At 47.8% G+C, this 22407-nt stretch overlaps 1 pseudogene; it reads right to left on the bottom strand.

The window, feature by feature from the left end:
- Window positions 1–2682: 2682 nt before the first annotated feature.
- Window positions 2683–14110, bottom strand: LOC144759821 (uncharacterized; annotated as a pseudogene).
- Between the last annotated feature and the right edge of the window lie 8297 nt (window positions 14111–22407).

Raw genomic sequence — 22407 nt, 5'->3', positions numbered from 1 at the left:
CCTGCACACACATTTCAGCGCGTCTTTCTAATACTGCCTCTTCTCCCCTGGGACTGCCTGGCGCGCTTGCGTTTCTGGTTCTGTTGGGGCTCCCAGGCACCCTCCTCTCCATGCTGCACTTGTTCTGCCTGGGCCCTGGATGTTCAGTAGGCGCTTTAGTGAGTGACGATGCTCTTGGTGGGGCGTGATTCCTCTCTGCTTTTCTCTTTCCTTCCTAAGGTGGTTGGTCCCACTATGTGAGTTGCCTCCCTCTTTGGTGCGCTCTTGTGGTGCCTGGTCGAGCCTGTTCCTCCCCGGTGGGGTGCTAGGTCTGCTCTACTTGTGATGGGCTGCCCTCCTACCTCCGTGTTCTATGAGGTTTCCTGCCCCCTTTTCCTTTCTTGCACTTGCTCTTGGTGCTTGCCTGTGGTGGTGTTGTCTACTGCCACGCTCTCTTGTTGCCTGCACTTCCTCCCCCTGGGTCACTGCTCGTCGTATCTTCCCTGGTTCCTTTACTTTGGTGGGTCCTGGTCTTTGCTTCCTTTTTTTTTTTAAATCGCGACCTCGTCTCCACTGCAATGATGAGGGGAGTCACCTGAATGAAGCGTACACTACTGGGGAAAGGTTTGAAGTATTTATTAATTATCACAAGAGAGCGCGGGGAACCTGTCCGAATCGCTCGGGTCTGGGCGCTGGAATGCGCTTCCAAAATGGCACCAGCGCTCTACGTCATCGCGTACTACCGCGAAGACTAGAGCGCGACACTACAGAACTTACTTACGAAAAACCCAAGAAGTGTGGTTTCTGGTACACGCTCTTGTGAAACCAGGGGTGGCGAGTGTATGCCCGCTCTGAATGCAAGGCTAGAGCCTATTTGGTGTCAGCCAATGAACGGCTTGCTTCTTCTACCGCCCTACGGCAGCAACGGATGAACCGTTTACTGCACACTGGCTATTATTCACACGCTTCCGCGTAATTACTCCCTTCCTCCCATTTTGTACTAGTATTTCGGGTGGCGACTTGAAAGAATGCTCTAAACAATTATGGCAGGTTATGCACGCCACCTGAGCTGGCACACACTTGTTAACAGTCCGAAGGCGGCATTCTGTAAGTGCACACACTCGTGAAACGAGAGTGTTGGATGCATGCTAAAGGATGCTATTATCTGAAACAGACCGAACGCCATCTGCTTGCGTGGATGCTCGTGAACAGCCCTGGTGCACCAGGTGTGTGGTGGGTCTGTGTGATGTATGTGTGTGCGAGCGCATGCCAACAACATAGTAATGCAGGGACTGTGTGCAAAGACTTCTGTGCAACCCAGGGAAAGGCAGATGCATGTGGACGGACAAGAGGGGCTTTCTAGATGCGTGCTTGTGTGTGTGAGCACACACCACACACACACCTCTCTGATGGTGCCAGATGTCACCCGCTGGTTGTCTGTGGTGCAGCTGCACACAACAGTAGTGTTGTTTGCACAGATGCGGTCCATCTCCTATGCTGGTGTGCCGACCCGATCTAAAGTGTTTCTTTTGCGCGAGTAACGCAACACTACACTGTGTGTACCTTAAATACTTTACAACATCGTCTGTCAGAAGACATTCATGTGTGGCACACGTTCGGAATGATTTGACAATAATTACAATGTTCTTGCCAATGTTTCATAAATAATAACCACCCCGCCCCTCCCCAACACACAATTACATTCACAGACGAGCGTATTTATTTAAAATAGAAAAAAAATGTTTTTACAAGCGAACTTGCAGCAGTTACTCGGAGCGGAACCCACTGTGTGGCAACATGGTCTTAACAAAGGCATCTGTCTGTGCAGCGGGAATTAATTCCAGAAGGCGCCCCCTGTCAAGCACGGAAATAGTACTCTCGGGAATGTGCTTAGAGCAGAAACGCATTCCAGTAGGAGCGAGGCGCTGCAGTGTGGAGTGATGTCATTATCAAACGTCCTGTGAGGTGGTTGTAGAGGGGAAGGCTTGCACTGCTATTGGGGAAATAAGTTTGAAGTTTTCACAAGGACGAAGCTCTTAAAACAGTCCCCACTTTCCTAGTGAGGAAGGCTGCTAATGTGGAAATATGTGTTTAACACCGCGATGGCTAAATTACAAGAAACGCTTCCATGTGGCATGGCAGGGGAGCGGTGCTCTAGCAGAAAGTGGTTCCATACGGACAGACCATAAGAGCTGGATTAGGGAACTCTTGCGGAGGCAGACTGCAGCATTGCACCTACATTTGGCCGCAAGGCAGTAAAAGTAAAGCCGCGCGGCCACGAAATGAGAAAAAAAACGCGAGTGGTGACACGGTGCGTCACCGCAAGTGCTACCTTGCCGGCCACCAGCTTGCTATTACGCGCATGCGCGCGCGCTCTTGTGCGTGTGATAGTAAGCTGGTTGCCGGGAAAGTAGCACTTTTCTAAGCAGCTACTAAATGTCTCAGCCAGACCACCGCATACGCTGGATCAGGCCGAGACAAAAAAAACAACTCGCACTCTGAGAGAAGGCATTCTGGCGAGAATAGTCCCCTATGATTGCACCTGTGCCAGACTCCCTTCTGAAAGCAGTCATGCTATTGAGATTTGACCCTTCTATTGCCAAATAAACTGGGCTTCTTGCTGACATCACAAATTATCTTTATAGTTTAGGGAATAAATCACATTTAAGATCTCCTATACAATCAGTAGTCAAATACCATGAATTCAAATAAATGTGTTGTTTTATTACATATCTAAAAACATAAATTTCGTATTAATATGTAAAATCTAGTCATCATTGTGTAAATTTCATATCCTCATGATTGTTCTTGCTGTATCATAATTTTGTTCATGTTAATGTTACAGTAAATTGAGTTTGATCCGGGTACATACGTCTGTAGTGTGGTTTTTAAAGGCTCTTGGATGTCTATACATGGGTGGTGTTTGGATGTTTGGTTATGTATTATTAATACAGATTAATAAAGTTTCGGGTTTCAAATTTCTTATGCCACTAATGGCCATGCAAACCACTTGTTCAGTTTAGAACTTGTTGCTGTTAACGTGAAAGTAAAGTGAGTTTGGCCCTGGAGGAAACCCCTGTAGTGTGTAATGTATAAGGATGGGTGTGCTGAAGAGCAGTCTCGTTCCTTTTACTGACTGGCTGTGTGGTGGTGTAGTGATGATGATGATGGTTGACAGCAGGAAGAACATCCTAGACTCAACAATTTGTTAAAATGAACTTGGTGGAAAGCATTCGTTTCTACTACCTTTGGCTACTGGAGATGTATCCTCTCTTCTGATGTGCATATTATATCGGTGAACTCCTTCCTCCAGGCAAGGTTGGGCTATGAGAACACTGTTTATTTGACGCTACTGCAACACAAGAGCACCTTACAGATGATTCAGAATGTTACGATCCATCTTATTTGTGGTCGGAGGACGTCCCAACTGCATTGCAAAGTTTCACTGCTTGCTCACGAGGCAGCACATACTTTTTATGCCCATTCATTCACCGGCAGTTTATAAAACAAGAGTTTCTTTTTACTTGTAAAAACAAACCTGAATATTATTTGTATCAAAAATCTGTATCTTTTGTGTTCCTTTACTTCTAAATCCAGATTGTTTTTCCAGTGACAAGGTTCAACAAATGTAAAGTAGGGAGTTGATAGTTCTGGACTGTAAGTGCTGGAATTCTTTACTGCTCAAGATTCTTTACTTAACTGTCAAGCTTTCAGAAACGTATTAAGAACTAAACTTTTCGTCAGCTCTCTCTCCGATCAATACTTTCACCATCATGCACAGATTCTGTCCTTTCACCAGTTAGGAGTTGGTTGGTTGGACCTTTCTGTAAATAAGAAAGGTCTAAAATATATTCATATAAAATTAATCTGGCCGTGAATCATTTACAGTCAGTGCTGAGCCAGCAAATTTCCCAAGGCTCCAGCTTGATATTGGACACCTCTGGGGAAGTGCTACTATGGTGGGTGCATTAACAGATGCATTTGATGAGTGAAATGAGCATCATGTCTCCCAAGTCAGTGCTTCGGAGGTAAATGTTGTGCACTGCAAGCATTAACTCTCAGTTACAGGTCACAATTTCCTACTTTGACTTCTTGTGCCTTTGGACGATGTTCTCTAGCAGCTGTCATTGACGAGTTATTGCACAAAATGACTAAACACCAAAATCAGCTAGAAATATTCTCCAGTCTGTGCTTGTTAAACTTATTCATGTGTGCTGTGTTTATAGATTTTACCACTAATCTCTGTAGTTAGCTGTAAATTCTTCCGACAACACTTTCAAATCCACTACAATGGTATGGTTTCTCTCCTGTTTGTGTTTGTGTGGTGCACTTGAATGGCCTTTCCCCTAAGTGGGTTCGCTGGAGATTTCTTAATGTTGAAGGGGCAATAAAACTACTTCCTCATTCACTGCAGTGGTAGAGGTTTATCACCTGTGTGTGTTTGTTGTTGTCTTTGTATTTCTGATAATTGACTACAGCACTTAACACACTCACTGCACTTGAATGTTTTTCCCCTGTGTGTGTTCGCTGATGATTCCTTAATTTTGAGGAACGACTAAAACTATTTCCACATTCATTGCAATCAGATGGTTTTTCCCCTGTGTGTGTTTGCTGATGTCTCTGGAGAATTTATAACAGACTAATGCTCTTCATACATTCATGGCACTGTAATGACTTTTCCCCTGTCTGTGTTCGCTGATGACTTCTGAAATTTGAGGAAACACTAAAACTACTTCCACATTCATTGCAATGGTATGGTTTTTCCCCAGTGTTGAACTTGGCCTTCTGGCAGGTTCACCCCTAAACTTTTTGCTTTAAATGGTGACCTGGTGATTGTGATTTTTGGGTTCTGCGCACTTTCACGGTGTCCCAGTGGAAAGTGCGTGCGCACTCAGTGCGTGGAGTAAGGTTGGCCTGCCCTACCATAGGAATGCATGGGGAAGGTATGTGTCACTGGTAGTTCCTGGTGCGTGGGGTGTACAGGCTCGAGTCGGGTATGTGCGGACTCGTGTGATTGAATGCTGCAAAATGATGTATGAGGCGTGTATGTGTCTAGTGTGGAAGTGCCATTTCTAGACATGGCTGTGTGTGTGCTGTAAAGATGGTGGCGTGTGATTGGCTGGAGCTGGCTGGGATGCCAGGCTCCATGAGTCATGATGGTTCTGCCCGGTGGTGAGTGTGGAGATTAGCATGCTGATGGCTGGGGAGGAGTGCACCTGGATCCTGCATAGGGCTGGGCTTTCCCCACACAATGCTGGCTCCGCCCCCTGTGGTGCGTCTAATGACCCTAGCCTCCCTAGTGAATAGAGTGAGGGGCTGAGCACTTCAAGGGTGCTCCAAAACCAGCTGCGACTGGTTTCTCCCCCACCCTGCACCCTGAGACAAAGGGATTTCATGTATAAGAAGAGGCTGTGTCCCCTTACAATTTGTTCTCTTCCAGGATCCTAGCTGAGGGGGCTGCTGCTGTTGCTGGGCAGGAGGACCGCCACTTGGATTGCCTCCCTGCCTGGAGGCCCAGTGAGCTGGCCCTGGGCCCAGCCTTGCCCCCCTGCCTGCCTCCAGAACCTTGCCGGAGCTTTATCCTTGCCCCTGGCGCCTGGGAGCGCCTTGTTCTGCTTCTAGCGCTTAAGAGCACTTTATTTTTGCTTGTAGTGCTTGGGGAGCGCTTTATTTGTAAAAGCCGGTGCCCACCCGGGGTTTGACCCGATTATTGAATTGCCGATTTTCGGCGCGGCTGCCCACGCCGCTTATTGCTCCTCTTTGGCGAAGTGTGGCTCAATGGTTAGAGCGGCAGACCCTGATGCAGAGGTCTAGCCCGGGACCAGGGTTCAATTCCCCTCCTCGGCGGGTCTTGGGCTCAAAATTCCACAGAACTGATAATTCTCGCCTCGGTGCCTATTCTAATCATGGAGTCCCACTCTGCAGCTCTGGGCAATAGCTTGCTTAATCTCCACAACGGCCCCCACAACGCTAAGGATGCTTGGCCTCCACCTTGGGGGTGCCCAGGAGTGGACACCTCACAGGGAAAGCTAGGATGGGTTCCACAGCGGTATTCGTACAAGCGCCTTGAGACCCTTGCGGGTGAGTAGTGCGCTATACAAGTATCAATTTACCATTTTTTTGGCTGTGTTCTTTATTTTATTACGCGTGCCCACCTCGATCTATTAATTTACAAGGAAAGCCGGTGCCCACCCGGCATTTGCTGCTTTGTCCACCGCCGGGCCGCCGCTCTGCCTACGACGACCCGAAAGTGGTTGGCCGGCCGGCCAATCATAGCGCGGCCCGACCGGCAGTTCAGCCCCGCAGCCGGGCAGCGAGCAGAGAGGCGACAGAGGGTACAGGCGGGGCTCCGTTGTCAGGAGAGCCCCGTCGCCCAAGAGTGAAGAGCCGCCCCAAGATCGGAGACTGCCTCCTGGCCCAAGAGAAGCCGGTGCGTGGGGTACCTGTTTCCCGTGTGGTGGAAGGGGCGTCGGGACACACTGCCGGTGCCCGCCCCTCCCCTCCAGAGCAAAAGCCCCAGTGTGCTCGAGCCCCGAGAGGCTCGCGGGGGCACAGTAGTGTTTGAGCCCCGAGAGGTTCACGGCGCCACGTTGTAGTTACGAGCCTGCGAGGCTCGAGGTGCCATTTCTTTGTTCTAGAGCCCTGAGAGAGGCTCACAGCCCACATCGGTTACGAGCCCTGAGAGGCTCTTGGGTGACATTGTATTTGTTTAGGGCCATGAGGCCCCCAGCCCACAGTTAGTTGGTCAGAGCCCGAGGCTACCACGCTGTGCTTGGCCCCATTGTTGTTTTTGAGTCCACGAGGCTCCAACGTTGGCCTTCAGTATCCACACAGCTGCTCAGCACTTCGTGGGCAGCTGATACGTTTAGGCCCTTGACATTGGGACACAGGGCGTCCTGGCCCTAGAGAGGCCAGTTGGCCTAGGGACTGCCACAAGTGGTGACTTAAGTGAATTTGGCGTAATTGTGTTCCCTACACCTCTGAATTTGTTGTTGATGCATCATGTGTTTTCCTTCTCTACACCTCTGAATGTTTATGCATCATGTGTAATGTTCCTATGCTTATACCCCTACAGGTATTGTGATACTTAGGTGGTTGTTCTTGCTAGTACAGGTGGTGCTAGTGAGGTCCTGGTTCCCTGTGCAATATTCTCCTAAGGTGGTTAGGGTTGCGTAGGAGGTACTTAACTGTTACCAGTAGTTACTGGTTGTGTGCTACAGTGATTTTATATTCTATGTTCTAAGTGATATACCAGGTGCTAAGTTCTAAAAGTGTTGATTCCTGACAGTGGTCCATGTGGCCCTGTCTTGTACATATCCCCTGTAAATTCTGCCCGTGCCTGTTGGCACATTGTAAAGTGTGTTTTTTTATCTAATGTGTTTTGGTGTAATACAAAGGCTATTTTTATACATAACCTTGTGTGGAGTTTCCTTTCTGGTGGTCCTTGAGTGTTGTTGCTGGGGGTGCGTTCGCAAACACTTAACTCACATCGCCTCCAAGTTTAGCCTTACTGCTCGTGCTACGTTACCAAGGGGGTGAGCAGGGGTTATCTTGGCGTGTAACTCCCTTGCCCTGACATAGAAGTGGTGGTCTCTGACTGACTTTGGCACAAGCCCTGGCCAGCCAGGGATCCCATTGCTAACACCCAATATGTGTTTGAATATGTCCAGGTAGGTCGCTCCCCCTCCGCACAGTACCGCCTGTGCCCGTTCTCTCCCTCGCTGCCCCCGTGTCTCTCTGCCCGGTTTCCCTTCTGCTTCCCTCGCTGCCCCAGTGTCTCTCTGCCCAGTTTTTCCTTCTGCCCCCCTTGCGGCCCCGTGTCTCTCTGCCCGTTTCTGCCTTCTGTTGCTTAGTTGCCCCTGCATTTCTGTGACCTTTCTGCCTTCTGTGCCACTTGTTTCCCCCCATTTTTTGTAACCTTTTCTTGGGACTTTTCTGCCTCTGTGCCACTTGTTTCCCCCCGTTTTTGTAACCTTTTCTGCCATTTCTTGTGACCTTTCAGCCTCTGTGCCACTCATTTGAGCGCCTTAAGACCCTACGGGTGAGTAGTGCGCTCTATAAATGACCTGATTGATTGATTGGCCCCTGTTTTTTGTGACCTTTTCTGCCCTTTCTTGGGACTTTTCTGCCTCTGTACCACTCGTTTCCCCCTGTTTTTATGTGACCTTTTTCTACCCTTTCTTGTGACCTTTGTGCCTCTGCGCCACTCATTTCCCCCCGTTTTTTGTGACCTTTTCTGCCCTTTCTTGTGAACTTGCTGCCTCTGTGCCACTCGTTTCCCTACGTTTTTTGTGACCTCATCTGCCCTTTCCTGGGACCTTTCTGCCTCTGTGTCACTCATTTCCCCCTCAATTGTTGTGCCGTTTTGCCTACTGTTTCCTTTGTCGCCCCTTGCCGCTGCGTCCCCTGCAGCCCCGCCCCCCTGACTGCCCATACGCTGCCCCCACCTCCCGCCTCCCAGCTGCTCCTACCTCCCACCTCCCCATATAGGCCGGCCGCTGCGCGGTGAGGAGAGCGACCCTTGACCCTTCCAGGTAGATCGCTCCCCCTTCGCACAGCACCGCCTGTGCCCGTTCTCTCCCTCGATGCCCCCGTGTCTCTCTGCCTGGTTTCCCTTCTGCCCCCCTCGCTGCCCCCGTATCTCTCAGCACGGTTTTTCCTTCTGCTCCCCTCGCGGCCCACATGTCTCTCCGCCCATTTTTGCCTTCTGTTGCTTGGATGCCCCTGCATTTCTGTGACCTTTCTGCCTTCTGTGCCACTCATTTCCCCCGTTTATTGTGACCTTCTGCCCTTTCTTGTGACCTTTTGCCCTTTGTCCCACTCATTTCCCCCGTTTTCTGTGACCTTTTTGCCCTTCTTGTGACCTTTTTGCCTTCTGTGCCACTCGTTTCCCCCTGTATTCTTGTGACCTTTTTGCCCTTTCTGTGACCTTTCTGCCCTCTGTGCCACTCGTTTCCCCCTCAATTGTTGTGCCCTTTTGCCTTCTGTTTCTTTTGTCGCCCCTCACCGCCCCGCCGCTGCGTCCCCTGCGGCTACGCCCCCCGACTGCCCATTTGCTGCCCCCACCTCCCGCCTCCCAGCTGCTCCTCACTCCCACCTCCCTACACATGGCGGCCTCTGCGCTGTAAGTCCGTCTGCGCCCGCCCGCATCTGGACCGTGCCCAGCGCAAGAACCCCTGGCCCCCGCACCCGCCACGACGACTGCCGCCACTACGACGCCAGCACTCTGCACGCTCTCAAACCTGGACGGACCCACAACTGCTTCAAGGTCGCCCCGAAACGCACACACAGTCCCTTCACCTGCCGGAACTGCAGCTACACCAGCCACAGAGCCGACGAACCACCCACCAAGAAAATCCTCGACCACCTCCGATGCATACTACTGAACACCCGCTCTGCACGTAAACACGCCGTCGAGCTCTGGGACCTGCTCAACACAACCTCCGCAGACGTCGCCTTCCTGACAGAGACCTGGTTGAACAACTCCTCCGCACCCAACAACGCCATAGCCATCCCAGACGGCTAACGCCATAGCCATCCCAGACGGCTACAAGATCACCCACAGAGACCGCACCAACGGAGTCGGAGGAGGAATCGCCATCGTCCACAAGAACAGCATCAGGGTCTCGACTAGCACAGACGACGCGCTCAGCACCGCCGAACACATGCATTTCCAGAGCCACACAGACCCCAACTCCACCCTCAAAGGCACCCTCGTCTACCGACCCCCAGGACCCCGCCCCCAGTTCAGCGACTCCATCGCCGACTTCATGAGCACGCACGCCCTGAGCTCCACCGACTACATCCTCCTCAGAGACCTGAACTTTCACCTTGAGAACAACAACAACAACTCCACAACCCTGATCGATAACCTCGCCAACCTCGGACTGAGACAACTCGTCACAACGCCCACCCACTCCGCCGGCCACACGCTCGACCCCGTCTTCTCCTCAAGCCCGCACGTCTCCGTCAGCCACACCACCGAACTCCTCTGGACCGACCAACGCTGCATCCCCCGCCGTTGCTGGAGCAAAATCACCGAAGACATGCAAACCTCGCTATGAGCCCACCCACCGAACCCTCCAACACCGACGTCGCTGGCCACAACCTCAGACGCTGGATTGAGGACTGTGCCAACACACTCCCCCCGCTGAAGAAGCCCCCCCAAAGAGACACCAGCAAGAGGGCCAGCTGGTTCACCCCAGAATTCCGAGATTCTAAGCAAGCCTGCCGGAAACTAGAGACGAAATGGCACAGTGAACAAACTCCGGACAGCCACGCAGCACACAAGGACGCCGTCCGCAACCACCACCACCTTATCAGGGCTGCCAAGAAGACCTCTTTCAAAGACCACCTTGACAACAACGCACACGACAGCAAGGAGCTCTTCAACATCGTGAAGGAACTCTCGAACGTCAGCTCCAACACCAACAACATCCCGCAGTCACAAGCCCTGTGCGACTCCCTCGCTACCTTCTTCCACCGCAAGATAGCAGACATCCACGACAGCTTCAACACCGAGACAGCCCCAACAGACAGCAACACAACAGACCCTCCGCACACCATCGACCATGTCCCCTTGCTAGCCTGGACCAGCGTGAGCGTCGATGACACCATCAAGACCATGAGCACAATCCACTCCGGCTCTCCGTCAGACCCATTCCCGCACCACATCTTCAACAAAGCAAGCAGCTCCATCACACACCACCTACGCAACGTCATCAATCTCTCCCTTGAGATTGCGACCTTCGCAGAGAGCTGGAAACTCGCCGAGATCAACGCCCTACTCAAAAAACCCAAGGCAGAACCAAGAGACCTCAAGAACGTCCGACCCATCTCTCTACTCCCCTTACCGGCCAAGGTCATCGAGAAAATCGTTAACAGACAGCTAACCCGATACCTCGAAGAGAACAGAATACTGGACCCTTTCCAGTCAGGGTTCCACAGCAACCACAGCACCGAGACCGCCCTCATGGCCGCCACCGATGCCATCAGGACCCTGCTAGACAATGGGGAAACTGCAATGGGGAGACCTCTCCGCCGCCTTCGACACCGTCTGTCACCGCACACTACGCGCACGCCTCCACGCCGCAGGTATCTAAGACAAGGGTCTGGAATGGACCCCCTCCTTCCTCTCCGGCAGAACCCAGAGCGTCCGCCTCCCCCCATTCCATTCTGAAGCCTCCGGGATCATCTGCGGCGTACCCCAAGGATCCTCCCTCAGCCCGACACTGTTCAACATTTACATGGCCCCGCTAGCACACGTCGCCCGACAGCACAACCTCAACATAATCTCCGATGACACTGAACTGATCCTCTCTTTCACCAAGGACCCCATCACTGCCAAAGCCAACCTCCATGAAGGAATGAAGGCCGTCGCCGACTAGATGAAGATCAGTCGTCTGAAGCTTAACTCGGACAAGACGGAGGTCCTCATCCTCGGCTCCAACCCGTCAGCCTGGGATGACTCCTTGTGGCCAATGGCACTGGGGGCAGCCCCGACCCCCACCGACCTCGCACATCCTCGACTCAACACTCTCAATGACCAAGCAAGTCAACGCCGTCTCCTCCTTCTGCTTCAACACCCTCCGCATGCTCCGCAAGATCTACAGATGGATCCTGACAGATACAAAAAAGACAGTCACCCAGGCCCTCGTCAGCAGCAGACTCGACTACAGAAACGCCCTCTACGCAGGAGCCCCGACCAAGCTCATCAATCGACTACAACTCATCCAAAACACCTTGGCACGACTGATCCTCGATGTACCACGACACGGCCGCATCACCCCCCACTGCCTTCCCGTCAACAAGAGGATATCCTTCAAGCTCCTCATCCACGCACCAAAGGCACTCCACAGGACCGGCCCTGCCTACCTCAACAGACAGTTCTCCTTCTACACCCCCAACTGCCAGCTACGCTCCGCCGACCACTCACTCGCCACCGTCCCGCACATCCGAAGAACAACCACCGGCGGGAGACCCTTCTTCCACCTCGCCGCCAAGACATGGAACACCCTCCCACTGAGCCTACGACAGACCCAAGACCTGCTGACCTTCAGGAGGATACTATAGACCTGGCTGTTCGATCAGTAGCGGCCCCTACCTCCCCCCCCCCAGCGCCTTGAGACCCTCTCGGGTATGAAGGGCACTTAACAAATGCTTGATTGATTGACTGATTGATTTTTGTAGGTCTGATGACCCACTACAGCTCTTTACACATTCACTGCATTGGAATGGCTTTTCCCCAGTGTGTGTTCATTTATGTTTTTGTAGGCCAATAACCGAAAGAAGCTCTTCACACATTCACTGCAATGCTATGGTTTTTCTCCTGTGTGTGTTCGTTGATGTCTTCGAAGATTTGATAACATACTAAATCTCTTCACACATTCATTGCAATGGTATGGTTTTTCCCCAGTGTGTGTTCGAATATGTTTTCGTAGGTCTGATGACCCACTGAAGCTCTTCAAACATTCACAGCACTGTAATGACTTTTCCCCTGTGTGTGTTCGCTGATGAATCTTAAGATTTGAGGAATCACTAAAACTACTTCCACATTCACTGCAATGGTATGGTTTTTCTCCAGTATGTGTTCGCTGATGTCTTTGTAGGTGTGATAACCGACAGAAGCTCTTCACACATTCAGTGCAATGGTATGGTTTTTCCCCTGTGTGTGTTCGCTGATGAACTTGAAGAATTGATAACTGACTGAATCTCTTCAGACATTCATTGCAATGGTATGGTTTTTCCCCAGTGTGTATTCGCTGATGTCTTTGGAGTTGTGATAACCGACTGAAGCTCTTCACACATTCACTGCAATGGTATGGTTTTTCCCCAGTGTGTATTCGCTGATGTCTTTGGAGATTTGCTAACAGGCTAAAGCTCCTCACACATTCATTGCAATGGTATTGTTTTTCTTCCCCAGTGTGTGTTTCTTCCCCAGTGTGTGTTCGCTGATGAACTTGGAGTTGTGATAAATGACTGAAGCTCTTCACACATTCAGTGCAATGGTACGGTTTTTCCCCAGTGTGTGCTTGCTGATGTCTTCGGAGGTGTGATAACTGACTGTAGCTCTTCACACATTCATTACAATGGTATGGTTTTTCTCCTGTGTGTGTTCGCTGATGAACTTGGAGTTGTGATAGCTGACTGAAGCTCTTCACACATTCAGTGCAATGGTATGGTTTTTCCCCAGTGTGTGTTCGCTGATGAACTTGGAGTTGTGATATATGACTGAAGCTCTTCACACATTCAGTGCAATGGTATGGTTTTTCCCCAGTGTGTGTTCGCTGATGTACTTGGAGTTGTGATAAATGACTGAAGCTCTTCACACATTCAGTGCAATGGTATGGTTTTTCCCCAGTGTGTGTTCGCTGATGAACTTGGAGTTGTGATAGCTGACTGAACCTCTTCACACATTCAGTGCAATGGTATGGTTTTTCCCCAGTGTGTGTTCGCTGATGAACTTGGAGTTGTGATAAATGACTGAAGCCCTTCACACATTCAGTGCAATGGTATGGTTTTTCCCCAGTGTGTGTTCGCTGATGAACTTGGAGTTGTGATAAATGACTGAAGCTCTTCACACATTCAGTGCAATGGTATGGTTTTTCCCCAGTGTGTGTTCTCTGTTGAACTTGGAGTTGTGATAAATGACTGAAGCCCTTCACACATTCAGTGCAATGGTTAAGTTTTTCTACGGTGTGTGTTTGCTGATGTCTTTGAAGAATTGATAACTGACTGAACGACTTCCCACATTCAGTGCAATGGTATGGTTTTTCCCCTGTGTGTTTTCGCTGATGAACTTGGAGTTGTGATAACTGACTGAAGCTCTTCACACACTCAGTGCAACGGTACGGTTTTTCCCCCATGTGTGTTCGCTGATGATCTTTTAGGAGTGCTAACTGACTAAAGTTCTTCACACATTCATTGCAATTGCACGTTGCTTTTCCTGCGTGTGTTTGCTGATGGCTCTTTAGTAGTGATCACAAACTAAAGCTCTTGCTGCTTGTGTATGATTTTTCTTTCTTGGTTAGTGTCTCTGGGTCGGGTTTATATTTGTCTGCATCCCATGACTGCGTTTCCTGAGGAGCTAACATGGTTGATAAAGCACTTGTGTAACTCCCTTCCTTCGGAACTCCGCATGTCATCTTCCTACATGGAATTCCGGAAGGGTCTCAAAACTTTTCTTTTCTCTCGAGCCTACAATGCTTAATCCCCCTCTGCTCCTGCCCGCTTCTCTCAATCCAACAGCGCCATGAAACCGCATGGTAAAAGTGCGCTATAGAAAAGTTTTTAAATTCAAATTCATATTCCCAGTATGTCTGTGGTATTTTGGATGGTTGATTTCAGATTTCACAATGAAATACAAGACTCACCAACTACATATATTATAATTGCGGCAAGTAAAGCTTCTTTGTAGGTGGTTATGTTTTTAGATTGCGGAATGGTTTTGCATGTTTATGAGTGAAGATCAGTCTTCCTTCTGGTCGAAGCAAATTGGGACAGTCTGTTGTAGATCAGAGACCCTCTATTTCCTTTACCCTTCAGTTGTCTGGCTCCACTCCCTTGTGCTTTTCTCTTGTTCCTGTGGTTTGGCCAGAAAAAGTTTACAATACACCTAGTGTGCTGAATGGTGGTCTGCCATCATTACAGGAAGCAGAGAAACGCTGTATCTACCTCATACCGAACACATGATCAAAGCTGGTGGTAGAGGCCTGTTTATACAGGAAGTGGTTTGTCAGTGTTGTTGCCTTAATTTTCTAGAGGTCATTTCTTATCCTGTTGTGTGGAGGTGCACAGCTCAGACTCTTACATCCACCAAATTGCTCTGAACTGCCTCTTCCAGGATCTATCAGTTTATGTTCATGTTCCTCAGTCTTTATGCAGATCTTTTCCTAAATATTGGAGCTCTTTTTTTCTAAGCACCATTTTTCAGATTTTCACGATTACTGTCATTATTCACGATCATTTGTGCATTCAAGGCTGGTTTCCTATTGGATGTAAAGAGATTTAAAATCACTAAATGGAAATGTAAGAGCATGTGAATACACAATAATTAACTAGTTGTAAAAGACATCTGGTCATTACCATTTACGAAAGTTTCCAAGAGATATTTCACCATACACAGATATTTAAGTAAATGTTCTATAGAACATGTCACATTTTACTTAATTCAGAAAAGGAGGTGACTTTTCGGTGTTCACACAGAAACTCAGTACAGAAAGAGCACACATGGAGTGCCCACTTGCTAGAGGTACAGCTTTACGAAGACGCACATGGCTAAGATTTCATTTAACCCCTCCCGTGCTTATGATGAGCTGAGCTTGTCATGACCCGCGCGGCGCTCACACGCAGGGTTAATTCCCCTGCTGTGCTGAGCGTTCCACAGAAACGGGTGTGGCCATGACGAGCTTATCTCGTCATGAGCACAGCACCACCGTGCAGCGTGACAAGCCGAGCTCGTCACAAGCACTGTGGTGCTCGTGCACCCTACCTCCCCCAGCGCCGTGGGGGAATTAACCCCGCGGCAAAGGGGTTAAACAAGAAGGGATTGTGTAAGAAGAGATGGATCAGGATGTGTTGCTGTCACTTCAGTTTTAGGAATTGTATAACAGCAGTAACACTTTCAAGGCTACATGAGAAAGAAAACTCTTCATGAAGTATATAATAAATATAACGCTTCAGGAAGTATATAATAAAGGCAACGCTCTAGGAAGTATATAATAAAGGTAATGCTCCAGGAAGTACATAATAAATGTAACACTCCAGGAAGTATATAATAAAGGTAACGCTCTAGGAAGTATATAATAAAGGTAACGCTCCAGGAAGTATATATTAAAGGTAACGCTCTAGGAAGAATATAATAATGGTAACGCTCCAGGAAGTATATAATAAAGGTAACACTCCAAGAAGTATATAATAAAGGTAATGCTCCAAGAAGTATATAATAAATGTAACACTCCAAGACGTATATAATAAAGGAGTATATAATAAAGGTAACGCTCCAGCAAGTATATAATAAAGGAGTATATAATAAAGGTAATGCTCCAGGAAGTATATAATAAAGGTAACGCTCTAGGAAGTATATAATAATGGTAACGGTCCAGGAAGTATATAATAAAGGTAACGCTTCAGGAAGTATATAACAAATGTAGCTCCATTCACACTCATCTTGACAGTACTTTCCAGTTTACACTGGAGAAGCTTAAGTTCCAACGCCTGTCTTTACTTTTCTGTTTGTTAAGTTATCTTTGCCCCATTCCTAGGGATGGTTCAAGCATTTGTTGGAAGATTGCAGCATTTATTATAGAGATTCCATCACAACCAGTAATATACCTGCGATATCTCTGCTGCCAATACATGTCTGCTTTTTGTCTTTTTCTACCTTACCATGGTATCTGACTTAATGTCTTTCGTTTGGTGCTAGTTCGGGGATGGAGCATTGGCAGAGTGGAACAACATGTCCATTGCTTTCAGGTGAGTGTAGCATTTTACAACATTGGGAATTTCTTAAAATCAGCTTTACCTTACTCCCTGTTCATCATCTTCCATACTCCCTTATGTCTGAGTACTCGCTCAACAGGGTTCATTGACAGCTAAAGCAGCGGAGTGACTCGATGAACACAACAGACATCAGGTAATGATCTGATAGATAAACGCCATTGTTGGCAGTAGAAGGATCAAAAGAGTCTTTAGAGAAGCTTGCCCAGGACATAAAAACGGAGAAAGTGCACAGGTAGATACATATGAGGCACGAACAGAGGAGGCGAACATGTAGGTACATGCTCCATTTTGGGTCTGTTTCAGGCCTTTACTGGGCTGGGAATTGGTGTGCACTATATCTTAATACTGCGGCTGATAAAGGCACTTGTTGCAAGGGTGTTACCACTTTGACCCTTTACAAGAGGGGAGCAGAGCCTTAGAAAGCACAACACCTGAAGGCTGCCTGGCCTGAGGGGAAGGTGAGAGTCCAGGTGTCAGACAATATCATCAAGGGACATAAAAGGATGCTAAGAAACACAGCGGCAGAGAGGCAAGATCGTCAGTCCAGATGGAGAAGAGCTGTGTCCTCCACTGTTTCCGGAAAAGATTTCTAAGTTTAGGAGGCATAGAATTTCATTGGGTCGGAGCTAAGACATGGAAGGAGAAACCTCCCATTCTGGTTCTGCTGTGACGAGGGATGTGGGACAGGTATAGATTGGTGGAGCGTAGTGTTCTGGAGGGCATGTAAAATTGCATCCAGGCAGCTAGGCTGGGTACTCCTTGGATCTCTGTTTTTTTAGTTCAGTTTAAACAGTTGTCCCGCATCCATTTGGCCATATTCCAAAATATTTCACTACCTCCGGCAGAGGTCTGATGTGAATAATAAAAAGGGTAGGACTGAGCTCCGAACCTCGAGGGATGCCAGGAGCCAGTCCTCTTTGTGATGAGACGAAAGGGGGGGTATAACTTTAAAAGACCACTCCTTTAAAAAGAAGGTAAACCAGGCAAGACCTATGCCCTGTACCCCCAGGTCAGTGAGGCGAGTTAATATAATTGCATGTGAGACAGTGTTGAAGGTCACACTTAAATTTAGGAGTATCAAAGCCTAGGATTTGCCGGCATCTGCAGTACTGCAAAGGGATTCTGTAACGGTTAAAAGAGCAATTTCGGTGTTGTATGTTCTAAATCCATTTTGGGAACAAAATAATATTTTATATTGTTCTAATATTTTGCTTAGGAGATTGTTTACATGTTTCTCCTCATCCTTGGACAGAAACGACGGAAGAGAAATGGGTTAAAAGTTTTCTGGGTGAGTGGCATTTAGCGAAGGCTTTTTTAGAAGACGGATAACCTTGGCGTGTTACCATGATATTGATACTTCTTCAGTGCTCAACAAGTTTGGCTAATTCTAGAAATATGGGTGTGACGCTCTCTTGAACATTTTAAATATATTCAGGTTTAATTGGGTCATCCGGAGATCCAGATTTCACTTGACGCATTAAGGTAGAAATAGAATCTGCGTCAAGTAGAGCCAATTGGTTCAAGGGAGCCCATTGCGAGAGGTAGGTCACTGTATCAGGAGAGACAGGTTTGACTGTTTTCTCACCCCTGTTAAAGTAAAGATAAAGATCATTGACCAAGCTTGCTGCAGTGGCTGTTAGAAGCTTCTGCTAATCCAGGAGTGGAGGTGGGTTTAATCAGGTTGTTCACAATAGAGAATATTTCCATGCTTTGGTTGAAGTCTCCGCCCGTTCTCTATTGGAGTCTAATAGAGGCACACTCCTTTCGATAAACCTTGAAAAGGCAGATGGGTCCAGTTTATGCTACTGCTTTCTCATTGTGGGGTTACCGGTAATGTTGTTTTCAACGCTAGGTGTATCAACGGTCATAGGCACCATATAATGGTTTGATCAGGTCACTGGAACAGCGGGAGCAGTTTGAAGGGTGGCCAGGTTGAAAAGAAAAGGGTCCAGCAGATGGCCGGCCTCATAGCTGAATGTTTTACTAACTGAGCTAATTGGAAAGTGGCCAGGTCATTAGTAAAGTCCTGGATTTCTTTATTTTTGATTAAATCAAGATGAAGATTCAAGTCTCCAATTATGCTTATGTTGGACAATTGAAGTGAGTGCAAGGTAGAGCATTCTATTTGAGATTCCCTGGAGATGTATCAGAGCAGGGCCGGGGCACTGACTACAGCTCAGAGGCTCCACCGCACGCTGCATCACACTTCCTGTGTGCGGAGGCGCATAAAGGCAGCAGTGAGGTCCCGCTGTGGGGGACGCATTGGAGCAGAGCCATGGCAGTGACTACAGCCCCAAGGCTCCACCACACAATGCATCACTCTTACCGCAACCCTGAGCCGCTTAAAGGCAGCAGTTAGGTCCTCATCGGAGCAGAGCCAGGGCATGAACTACAGCCCCAGGCTCCACTGCACAAAGCATCACTCTTCCGGCACCCGGAGATGCATATAGGCAGCAGCGTGGTACCTCTGCATGGGCCTCGCCCGGGCCAAGGGCGGACCCATCCATGCCCGGAGGAGCCCGGAGGAGGCTGGGCTGGGCCCCCCCCTCTAACTTCTACACTCCCCCGTTACAGGCCCACCTTGGGCAAGAATAAGCTGAGAGCAACAGAGGCGGTAACTGTTACCTTTTTAGATACCTTTCTGGCCAGGGCAACATCGACATTAGAAAAATAAATCGTACTTACAGAAAAGAGAATTTCGTTGGGGTCAGGGACAGCGCAGTCATCTAATCTAGTTGTTTCTCCAACTAAGGGCGGTGTAAAGCAATTATATGTGGTTTCTCTTCCAGAATTGCCGGCAGTCTCTGTACCAACCCCCGAACATTCCCAGCATGCCTCTACATTTAGTGGGAAAACAACTGACGCTACCTGCGTAAATGGTAAATGAAAAAGAGGTTATGCGATACTGCCCTCCAAGTGACCTGCCAAGAAGATCAGATAGGCCGCTATGCCAGCGAGTTCCACATGTATGAATGGCCAACAACATTCAGAGACTACATTTCTCTCATATTGGTGTGATCTTCTTGATAACTTTAAACAACTTTTTCAACCAATCTATGCCCGTTTAGATTCTACAGATCGCACTTAAAAGTCATCCCCTCTGTGTCTGTAAAACTCTTAAAAAACTATAATTGTGAAAGTCATAATTTGCGTTTTAATTGTGAAAACATGATCCTTGGTCGTGAGTTAGCTAAATCACTCTCTACTTCTATTGGTCATCCTTGTGTTGAAAATCAGTTGACCCCCAGCAGGGATCCTATAGGTCCAGACCATGCAGATTTGGTCCCTAGGTGTTGCCCACCGCAGGTGACCATATACGATTCTATGTGTAAGGGGCAATCACACGACTTATCAAGACCACAGGTTATGGTAAATCTCCCGTCTACTCAGGCCCATAGCACACCAAATCAGCAATACATGAACTTCCCTCCTGCAGCTTGTCACTATGTTTAAATTTTAGTCAACGTGCCTTTATTACGTCCCAATCTTAGAAAATCTTCACTTCAGCTGATGGCCAAGGCAAGACACTGGATGACTCAAAACTCTAATCACGGTCATCTCATCCAAAATCATTTGATAATGGCCAGAATAACGCAGTGAATTGGGTCTGATGTAAAAACAACAATAATGACTGGTTATTTTAACCTTTGATAATGAATGGCTTGTGAGAGACCCATTAGGGACTTTACCGGTTTCCCCTTCACTCCATTCTCAGATTTATGCAGTCTCATTGGGCTTTTTTTTATAGGTCCGCACAGGTACGTAGTTCCACCGTACTCACTCAGGTCCTTTCTTTGGTGAGAACTGGTCATAAGCCTACCCAGGTGGCTTTTGATGCCCTTGCTCTATCAAATAGGTACTCATTGTTGGAAGATATGGAGGCATGTGATTGACTGATCTTTCCCCTTAATTATTTGCCTCCTCAGTCTGTTCTTTATAACAATTTTTGAACGGTTTCTGTTTTGGTACCCGTGGAGAGGGTTCAGTTGGTCATTTTAGATCCACTAAGCAGTATTACATCCTTACCAATTGACCGTCCATCATCCTTCTCACCAGTACCAACAGCAATTTGGTCGCAGGAGTCCCTAAGTGATATAAAGTTTCTCTCTAGGAATATAGCGGGCTATGAAAACAAAAAAGGATAATCAAAATTGGTATAAAGTGTTTACGAATTCTGATATTATCTGCTTTCAGGAAAATTGGACAGAGCAGTCTGTCTATAAACGGCTACAGCTCCTTTGTTACGCCAGCAGTTCCATCAGCAGCAGGTAGATCTAAGGGGGGCTTACTCAGAATTACAGCAAACGCGATCACCCTAGGTAAGGTGACCTTTATCAATAACTCGCCCCATTTTCATGTTATCGTGGCTGAAGGTTCTGGGAAAATTGATTTGTTACGCATTCAATTTTATAATAATAATTTTAAGAATTCTACACAGGTGACAGATGAGTTGGCAGGAATATTGGAAACTCTGTTAACATACCAATCATGTTAAATTTTTTTTATTTGAGCTCTGGATTTTCATGTGTACTGTAGCCCGAATTCGGAAAAATGTATTTGTGGGGTAACTGACACCAATGATTCATTGCTAGGCATTTTATGCATCATAACTACGGAAACATTTCAAAATGTTTTTCATTATCTTGGGACCTAGTTATAATAAACCGGTATCACCCCATGACTGGTCAACCCCTCCCCACCTTTCAAATTACAGGAGTTACCTCGACACCTGATTGTACAATTACTCAGACTAATTTTAAGAGATGTATTAAGTCCTCCATAGCCGAGTTGACAGAGTTCAGTGATCATGCTTTCCTTCTCTTTTTTGTTTTGTTTGGCCTCTTTCTGCTAAGTCAATCACTATATTTGTCCCAAAACCGATTCTGAGTAGGAAAATGGATGTACTCTTAATTGAGAGAAAATTAACCCTATTTCTTTCCTCCCAAAGGTTGCAAAGGAGGTGGTACCTGACAGTGAATCCTGCTTAGACACCAACACTGATAGTCATCAAGTAGTAATAGCATTTAGTAACATTTAAACATCTAGAAATTCGAATCTTTTACATCCAACTACAAGAAACACTCCATTGACGATAAGGGGATTGAGACAAATTTCTCAAAGGCCTCCAAAGAACTTCACACTGCTCTTAAAACAAGTCCCAGAAACAAAGATTTGATAAGGAAGCTATGAGCGGACTATGAGATAGGTAGGGCAGTGAGAAAAAAGGATTTACGGGATGAAGCATGGGTACATTTGTGTGAGGCTTCGAGGAGTAAAGATAGCAAGGAATTTTGGAGGGTGGTAAATGCCCCTTTTCGGCAGGATCAGGGCGGCCCCTCTCTTGATATTCATATAGATCAATCGACCTGGGGGTCTCACTTCCAGAGCATTTTTAATGTAGAGATGGATAGCGCTACAACAAACCTTAAGACTTGATGACTGCCCATCTGGGGATGGAATTCTCATTAGAGGAAATTGAGCTTGCACTCTCTCAATCGCCTGCCCTAAAGGCAGCAGGGTCAGATGGGGTTCCTCTGGATATTTTATTTGTACATAAAAATGTATGGGCTCCACCCTTGACCCAAGTTTTTAATAGTTTCCAAAGTGCGACCCCTGGTATCTTGGAAACAATCCGTGATTATCCCCATATTTAAGAAGGGGGATCCCTTGAATCCCGCAAATTACCGCCCAATCGCCCTGCTGGATATCGCTGCCAAACTAATGGGGAGATTGCTCCTAAATAGACTGGAGGAGTGGGCATTTGTTAATAATGTATTAACTGGGGGGGCGTGGCTAACCACCAGCCAAGATGGCTGCACTCTGAGAGAGCTCTGTGACTGACGAGCCCTCCTCTCGAAATCCGTTAATTAATCCGTCCCTTTAGCAGTTGCTAAATTGTGGGATCGGAAGCATCTCACCTTCCAGTGC

The sequence above is a fragment of the Lissotriton helveticus genome, chromosome 1_1 (genome assembly GCF_964261635.1).
Source record: "Lissotriton helveticus chromosome 1_1, aLisHel1.1, whole genome shotgun sequence".
NCBI classification, from domain to species: domain Eukaryota; kingdom Metazoa; phylum Chordata; class Amphibia; order Caudata; family Salamandridae; genus Lissotriton; species Lissotriton helveticus.
The sequence above is the reverse complement of the archived record's forward strand: the minus strand, read 5'-3'. Positions and strand labels throughout refer to the sequence as shown.